Genomic DNA, 9,089 nt, shown 5'->3' on the forward strand with positions numbered 1-9,089 from the left:
TGATGAATTAAGGACATGCATATTGTATTGAAGTGTGGCATGCAGAGGAATCTTTACAAAGAAGCTCACAGAGAGAGACTGAGCTTGTTATTCAACCCCAAGCTGGTAGGGGGAGCTCTTTATTAAAAAACTTGCTGGTGCTACAATGTGCCTCAAGGTTCAACAACAGCACAACAGAAGTCACTCATGGTACAGCACTCTCTCTACAAAACAACAACTGTCAGTGACTCACCACAGCGTAAACACAACATTCAAGATAGAACATTCAAGATAACAGTTAAAAGTAACGTAACCACAAACAATAAAACAAGTAGTAGTAGTAGTATTTATTTATTGTCATTGTCAAGAACAATGAAATTGCGTTTGGGGCTTCCATACAACCCAAAAAAAGAAGAAAATAATAAATACCCCTTAAAACCCAAGTGTACATATTTAACCCAGTGTGACTCCAATGCAATAAGACAATCCTTAGCAATAATGTTCGTAGAAATTCAGACAAAGACCTGAGAAACATGACAAAATACAACAATGCAACCCATTCAATATTATTGTACTGTGAGATATGATATCAGATATGATAGTTATCTATTTAAGAAAGAGGGGGGGGGCAGGAGGGGGAAGAGAACAAAGATATGATGCACCAATGCAGACCAGTTCATTGCTATTAAGAAGTTGGATATGGTTATTGTCCGTGAGAGGGGGGCAGAGAGTTCAGGAGCCTCACAGCCTGTGGATACAGGCTGTTGGCCAGTCTGGATGTTCTGGCCTGTATAGACCTGTACCTTCTCCCTGAGGGCAGCAGATTGAAAAGGTGGCGCGCAGGGTGATGTTGGTCCCGCAGGATACTGTGCACCCTCCTCAGACAGCGAGTGGGGAAGATATTACTGATCTCTGGCAGACTTGTTCCAATAATTCTGCCAGCTTCTTTCACCACACGCTGGAGTGCTTGCTGATCGGCCTTGGTGCAGCTGGGGAACCACACTAGAAATCCATACGTCAGAACGCTGCTGATGGCACAGTTGTAGAAGTTCAACATCAGAGATCTGGGAATGTGTGCGCTCCGCAGTCTCCTCAGGTAGTAGAGGCGCTGTTGGGCCTTCCGTGCAACTGAGGTGATATGGTTGCCCCAGGACAGGTCCTCGGTCACAGTTACCCCCAAGAATTTAAAACTGCTCACCCTCTCCACCGCCTCACTGCCAATGAAGAGAGGCAGATGGTTGTTATGACCCCTCTTCCGGAAATCTACAATGATCTCCTTGGTCTTTTTGGTGTTTAAGACCAAGTTATTGTCATGGCACCATGACTCTAATTGTTGTACCTCTGTCCTATAGTTTGTCTCATCATTGTTGGATATAAGTCCGAGCACTGTAGTGTCATCTGCAAACTTAACAATGAGATTGGACGCGCAGGAAGAACATCTAAACAGCAGCACATGTCCCAAGGCATGATGGGAGACAACTAGCTGTTCCCCCAACACGCCACACAGCCCCCACCTGAGTGGTTAGCTGTCCCCAGCAACTGGCATGTCCATAGCAAAGTCTCTGAGTTGTTGGGGAAGGCGACGGCTTCGTTGAGGGCGTTCTGTGGGTCCCCCAGCTGCCTCTGAGGCCAGGTTGGGGGCCTGCAGTTGAATCTGGGACCCTGACTCCTCCCTGGATGGACTCAAGGGCTGATAGGGTGCCAGGCGATCACGATGGAGTACGATCACCCTGCTCCGTTTGACCAGCCGCACCCTGTAGACCACGTCGGACAGCCTCTCGAGAACAGTGCAGGGTCCAACCCACTGGCTCATCAGTTTGGGAGAAAGCCCTTTCTTCCTCTCCGGGCTGTAGACCCACACATGCTGACCGAGCGAGAGTCCTTCCCCCTTGCAATTCAATTCAATTCAATTTTATTTATATAGCGCCAAATCACAACAAAAGTCGCCTCAAGGCGCTTCATAGATACAGAGAAAAACCCAACAATCATATGACCCCCTATGAGCAAGCACTTTGGCGACAGTGGGAAGGAAAAACTCCCTTTTAACAGGAAGAAACCTCCAGCAGAACCAGGCTCAGGGAGGGGCGGCCATCTGCTGTGATTGGTTGGGGTGAGAGAAGGAAGACAGGATAAAGACATGCTGTGGAAGAGAGACAGAGGTTAATAACAGATATGATTCAATGCAGAGAGGTCTGTTAACACATAGTGAGTGAGAAAGGTGACTGGAAAGGAAAAACTCAATGCATCATGGGAATCCCCCAGCAGCCTACATCTATTGCAGCATAACTAAGGGAGGATTCAGGGTCACCTGGTCCAGCCCTAACTATATGCTTTAGCAAAAAGGAAAGTTTGAAGCCTGATCTTAAAAGTAGAGATAGTGTCTGTCTCCTGAATCCAAACTGGAAGCTGGTTCCACAGAAGAGGGGCCTGAAAACTGAAGGCTCTCCCTCCCATTCTACTTTTAAATACTCTAGGAACAACAAGTAGGCCTGCAGAGCGAGAGCGAAGTGCTCTAATAGGGTGATATGGTACTACAAGGTCATTAAGATAAGATGGGGCCTGATTATTTAAGACCTTGTATGTGAGGAGCAGGATTTTGAATTCAATTCTGGACTTAACAGGAAGCCAATGAAGGGAAGCCAAAACAGGAGAAATATGCTCTCTCTTTCTAGTCCCTGTCAGGACTCTTGCTGCAGCGTTTTGGATTAGCTGAAGGCTTTTCAGCGAGTTTTTTGGACATCCTGATAATACTGAATTACAGTAGTCCAGCCTGGAAGTAATAAATGCATGAACTAGTTTTTCAGCGTCACTCTGAGACAGGATATTTCTAATTTTAGAGATGTTGCGCAAATGGAAGAACGCAGTCTTACATATTTGTTTAATATGAGCGTTGAAGGACATGTCCTGGTCAAAAACGACTCCAAGGTTCCTCACAGTGTTACTGGAGGCCAAGGTAATGCCATCCAGAATAAGAATCTGGTTAGATACCATATTTCTAAGATTTTCAGGGCCGAGTACAATAACCTCAGTTTTATCTGAATTAAGAAGCAGAAAGTTAGCGGCCATCCAGGTCTTTATGTCTTTAAGACATTCCTTGCAGCGGGTATCATAAGCTTGCTTCTGCCGGGAGCCTGCATCTCGGAGAGCCTGCCTGGTCAACTGATGCACCTCTTGGAGCCGGGCAAGGAGGTTGTGGAGGTAGTCCAACCCGGGGTCCCCGCGCACTTCCTGCTCGGGGGGGGGGATCCAAACACCAAGTCCACTGGGGTACGAAGCTCATGACCGAACATCAAGGCCGCTGGAGTGCACTTAGTAGATTCCTGGACTGCAGAACGGTAGGCCATTAGGACCAGGGTAAGGTGTTGATCCCAGTCACGCTGCTGGCGGGAGGTCAGGATAGCAAGGTGGGTGGCCAGGGTATGGTTGAAGCGTTCCACCAACCCATCGCTTTGGGGGTGCAGTGGCGTCGTCCGGGTCTTCGTGATACCCAGCCACTGACAGACCTCCTTGAAAACCGCAGCCTCAAAATTCCGGCCCTGGTCGCTGTGCAGTTCCTCAGGTACCCCGAACCGGCAGAACATCTCGTTGACCAGACGCTCAGCAGTGGTGACAGCTCTCTGCTCAGGGACTGCATAGGCCTCGGGCCACTTAGTGAAGTAGTCCATGGCAACCAGGACGTAGCGGTTCCCCTAGTCAGTGGTTGGGAAGGGTCCCAGGATGTCCACACCAACCCGCTCCATGGGAGCCCCCACCTGATACTGCTGCAAGGGGGCATGAGAGCGTTAGGAAGGCCCTTTCTGAGCCGTGCAGGCATCTCACCGATGGACATGGAGCTCTACGTCCTGGCGACACCCGGGCCAGTAGAACCGAGACCGAAGTCGCCGCAGAGTCTTGGTAACTCCAAAGTGTCCTGCCCCCGCCGCACCATGGACCAGCTAGAGCACCCTGGACTGCAACTGTTGAGGTACCATGAGCTGGAAGACCTCACGGTGACCCCTGGGAGCCTGCCAGCGGCGATAGAGGAGGCCGTTTCGGTTTGTGAGGTTGGCCCATTGGGAGTAGAGAGCCTTGGTCTCGAGGTCCAGTGCAGATACCTCTGGCCATGATGGTCTCTGACCGGCTCCAATCCAACACTGAACCTGGGAAAGGGCAGGGTCTTGGTTCTGGTCGTGTTGCAGCTGTTGGGGATCCATGGCCTCCAGACTCTCAGTATCCCCTGCGGTGGACTGGGCCTGAAGACTGCTACAATGCCCACCCGGAACAGAGTCATTCTCAGGGCCACCCTGTGGTGACGTGATCACTGAAGTCATGCCCTCCCAGTCCTCCAAGCGTTGGCAGTACCTGCACTGTTTTTCCTCACAAGGGCGTCGGGAGAGAGCATCTGCATTGGTGTGGAGACGTCCCGCCCGGTGATGAACCTTAAAGTGGTAATCTTGCAACGGGCTAGCTGTCCCTCCGGTTCTTTAAAGCTGAACAGCCAAGTGAGGGACGCATGTTCTGTGCGGAGGAGGAACTTCTTCCCATAGAGGTAGGGTCTGAAATGGCGGAGACCCAGGATGATGGCCAGCAGCTCTCGACGGGTGACACAATAGTTCCTCTCCGGTCTGCTGAGGGAATGGCTGTAGTAGGAGATGACCCGCTCCCCCTCAGGGCCTTCCTGCGACAGTACAGCCCCCACCCCTGTGTTGCTGGCATCGGTGTCCACGACAAAAGGGAGCTGGAGGTCTGGGTAGGCTAGCACCGGTGCCTGAACCAGTGCAGATCGGAGCCAATCAAATGCCACGGCACTGTCCTCAGTCCAGTGGAACTCCCGGCCCTTCTGTGTGAGCCAGTGGAGGGGGCTTGCAATGGTAACAAAGTCCTTGACGAAACGCCAGTAGTATGATGCCAGGCCAAGGAAGCTCCGCAACTCAGCAGTGTTGCTCGGAATGGGCCAGTCTTTCACAGCGGCCACCTTCGCAGGGTCAGTGGAAACCCCTGCTCCACTCACAACGTGACCCAAGAAGGTCGTCTCCTTTCGGAAGAGGTGGCACTTTTTGGGGTGGAGGCGAAGGCCAGCCTGGCGGATAGTATGGAAAACAGCAGTCAGGTTAGCCAAGGCTTTCTCGAAGTCTGTCGCATGGACAAGGAGGTCATCCAGGTAGACCACACAGCGGTCACGGGGAATGTCAGCCAGAACCCTCTCCATTAGGCACTCGAATGTGGCTGGGGCATTGCAGAGGCCGAAGGGCATCACCTTAAACTGCCACAGTCCCTGGCCAATGGAGAAAGCAGTCTTTGGGCGGGCCTCTGGCGTCAGCTCCACCTGCCAGTAGCCACTGCTCAAATCGAGGGAACTGAACCAGCAGGACCCAGCAATGGCATCGAGGGCATCGTCTATCTGGGGCAATGGGTAGGAGTCCTTGCGTGTGATGCTGTTGAGTAGACGATAGTCGACACAAAACCGCCAGGTACCATCCTTTTTCCGAACCAGTACAGCCGGGGCTGCCCAGGGGCTGTTTGTGGGTTCGATGATGCCAGCCTCTGCCATTTCCCTGATCTTTTGCTCTGCTGCGGCACGCTTGGCAAGGGGAAGGCAACGAGGGCGGAGGCGGATGGGCCGTGCAACCCCAGTGTCAATGTCGAGTTGTACCAGGCTGATTTGCATGCAGTCCTCATCCTTGGCCGCAAAGATGTCGGCAAACAAGTCAAGTATCTCTCGCAGCTGCCGTCGCTGATCAGCTCGGAGACCCTCGCAGCTCCTCTGGTATAGGTCTTTGACAGCTTGCTTGGTCTCTGTAGACAGTTGCGGTACTGCTGGTGAAGGGGAGGCCCCTTCCCCCACCAGCGGCGACAGGTCCTCAGGCTTTCTGACGCTGGCTGAAAAAGTGGAGGCAGGCAGCGGGACTTCCTTTGTGGTGTGGAGCTTCACAGCCTCCGTGCCCAGGTAATGGATTGCTCGGGACACGTCCACTGTGACCTCCCATTTGGCTAGCAGGTCCAGACCAATGATGCATTGGTCCTGGATGCTGGCTAGCCAGAACTGGTGGTCCAGAGTGCAGTTACCAACAGTCACCGGGAGGGATCTTTCCCCCTTAACTTTGGCACGCTCCCCCGTGACTGTGGTGATGTGGAGCTGAGTAGGCTGCCAACCCTGTGGTCTTGGGCCATCGGTACCAGGGAGGACTCCAGCCTGTACCAAGGAAAGCGTGGATCCAGTGTCTATCAGGGCTCTACAGGTGGTGCCGGCAAGGTCACAGTCCAGATACAGTCCCCGTGTCTGGCCGAGCCGGCCAACCCGCAAGTGTGATTTGGAGGACAGAGTGGTGGCAGGGGGCAGTTCCTCCGTTGTGCCACCCCGCCTTAGTTTAACGGCAGCTGTGGTTGGGGTGCCAGGCTTTGTGGGCTTGGTGCTGGATAGTAGCGTGCGATGTGGCCTGGTTATCCGCACCGATGGCAGTTACCCCTGAATTGGCCTCCTGCTCGTCTATTCCCTCGCCAAGATCGCCAGGGGGGTGTGTTGGTGGTTTGGCGGGGCTCCTCCTCCTGGTCGCTCCTTTCGTAGTCCGTTTGGCGCACTTGATGACTTATGCCAGGGCTGCATGCACCTGGGCTGAGCACATGCTCCACTCTTTCGGCCTCAGTTAGAGCTGCCGCCAGGGTTTCTTGTGCATGCAGACGGATGTGCTCTTGTAGTTGTTTTGACTGGAGACCCCAGACAAATGCCTGGAGAGCAAGCTCTTCTTGTGCTGCAGCATCAAAAGCAGGGTACCTTCTACGTGCATAAAGATGTAGGTCGGCAGCATAGGCACCCAGACTCTCCTCTTGTCTCCGTGGGCGGCTAGCAAGTTTATCTCGGGCATCATCTGCATGTGTACGGAGGCCAAACCTGCTCTGCATTGCTCTGGCAACAGCAGGCCAACTTAAACACTCTTCTGGCTGAAGATCTGTGAGGATCTGCAGGGCCCTGCCTGCCAAGGTGAGGGCGACTTGGACAGCTGTCTCCTCTGTTGACCGTCCGTTTAGCTGAGCTGCCAGCTGTACCTGGATAAGGTAGGTCTCTGGAGGTGCCTCCCCATTATAGCGTGGCAGCTTCATGCTCCCCCGGACAGGAGCCCCTGATGGCAGCGGCGGCTGCACTTGGTCCTGGAGACAGTTGGCCTTGTCCCCCTCAGCTGCCAGCAATGAGGGTGTGCTGCTCCCAGGCATCACCATGAGTGGAGGCTGGCTGGCTGCTCGTTCTCTTGGAGACTGCAGCATGCCTTGGCGGCTCCGACAGCTTCCCAGTGGGCGGGGGTGTGAGGCTCCATCTGGTGAGCCCCACAGATCTTTCCCTAGCTGGCTTGCTGCTGCCCGGGGCTCTTCCCGCTTCTTCGATCATGCTCCATTCACCGCTTCCAGGCGAGTGATAAGCTCCTCAATCTTTCTTAGCTCATTTTCCTCTTTCAGAATAGTGGCCATGCTCTTGGAATCCCACTTCTGACACCAATGTGGCATGCAGAGGAATCTTTACAAAGAAGCTCACAGAGAGCGACTGAGCTTGTTGTATAGGATAAAGGTCTAATCATCTCTTAGTTTACTCAGATTGCACAGAGTGTATATTTGTTAATAATTTGAATCATTTTGGATAAGGATAAGTGTAAGATAATGGGGAATTTCAGTTTTTACTTTATAATTTGTTTAGCGTAAGATTTACAGTTAAATTGTATTTTTTCTTGCCTTATTTAATTTTTACGTACTGTTCCTTTAACACACGGTAACTGTGCACGGGGGGAGCGTTCGCGACGGGCAGTGTGCAGCAACGGGGGCTTTAACTAGCTGTGGAGAAAACCAGTTTCTTACCGTGTTTGCAGTGTACAGGAACATTCAAATGGATCACTGTATTTCAAAACTGTGGAAATAAATGTTTGCCTGTTTGTTTTTCGACTACAAGCGGACTTTGTGGATTATGTTCAACTGCACTAAGACACGTGTACAGCTAGACTACCAGCTAGTGCTTCCGCGGTAATACTTGTTATTCAACCCCAAGCTAGTAGGGGGAGCTCTAAAAACTTGCTGGTGCTACAATGTGCCTCAATGTTCAACAACAGCACAACAGAAGTCACTCATGGTACAGCACTCTCTCTACAAAACAACAACTGTCAGTGATTCTGCACCACAGCGTAAACACAACATTCAAGATAACAGTTAAAAGTAACGTCACCATAAACAATAAAACAAGAACATCTAAACAGCAGCACATGTCCCAAGGCATGATGGGAGAGAACTAGCTGTTCCCCCAACACGCCACAGAAGAAATAAGTGATGAGAATGCTGTTATTTGCATTTACCAGCTCACCTATGTCAGACCTTTTGATAAACAAAATTCTAATGAAAGTGAGAACATGTATACTGTTACATCTTTCAGAAAATGTTTTGAAATTGTGGTGCACAGTTCAGAATAAATGTTTTTCAAAAACCATTGCGTCTTTTTAGTAAATGTTTATTTCCAAAAGAAATGTCTAGAAGTTCAGAACAGTAAAATTCCCGCTTTTTAGAATTAATTAGAAGATAACTCTTACGTAGTTAAACTAAAATACTCTTTGAGAGTTAATATATAAACTCTTAACACCTAGTTAGCATTAGTAAGTGTTAAATTATCAACTCCAGACAGATTTAGTGTTTAACACTAAATCAGAGTTAACGTACCAACTCTCCAAAAAGAGTTAAATTAACACTCTCTGGTGTGGACCCATATAGACACTTTAATAGTGTTGAAATCAAATCTGACAGTGTTAATTTGGACATGCTGGATTTGCTGTGTCGGGCTGCACCTAAGCAAGAAAAATAAATTATGCAAAGCCCCTAAACAGAGCCCAGCAGTTATAATACAGAAATGGTAGCAAACAGAATGGTTTCTCTTTAAAATGAGTAAGCATGCCAGCAATCTAAACTTCTGAAAGAAAATAAGAAACTCTTGCATAGTGCTTTATAAGACGGCTTCAGAGGTTTTGCATTGGAGTAAAATTATAACAAACTCTATGCTATCAGAAACTATGGATGTTTAAAAAAAACTAACTCACATGCAGAGCTATATGTTTTTCTTCTAAACAAATAGAAAGAAGGTTAAATAAAGTCCTGTTTGATTTTCT

Source organism: Maylandia zebra, linkage group LG14 (genome assembly GCF_041146795.1).
Source record: "Maylandia zebra isolate NMK-2024a linkage group LG14, Mzebra_GT3a, whole genome shotgun sequence".
Classification (NCBI taxonomy): Eukaryota; Metazoa; Chordata; class Actinopteri; order Cichliformes; family Cichlidae; genus Maylandia; species Maylandia zebra.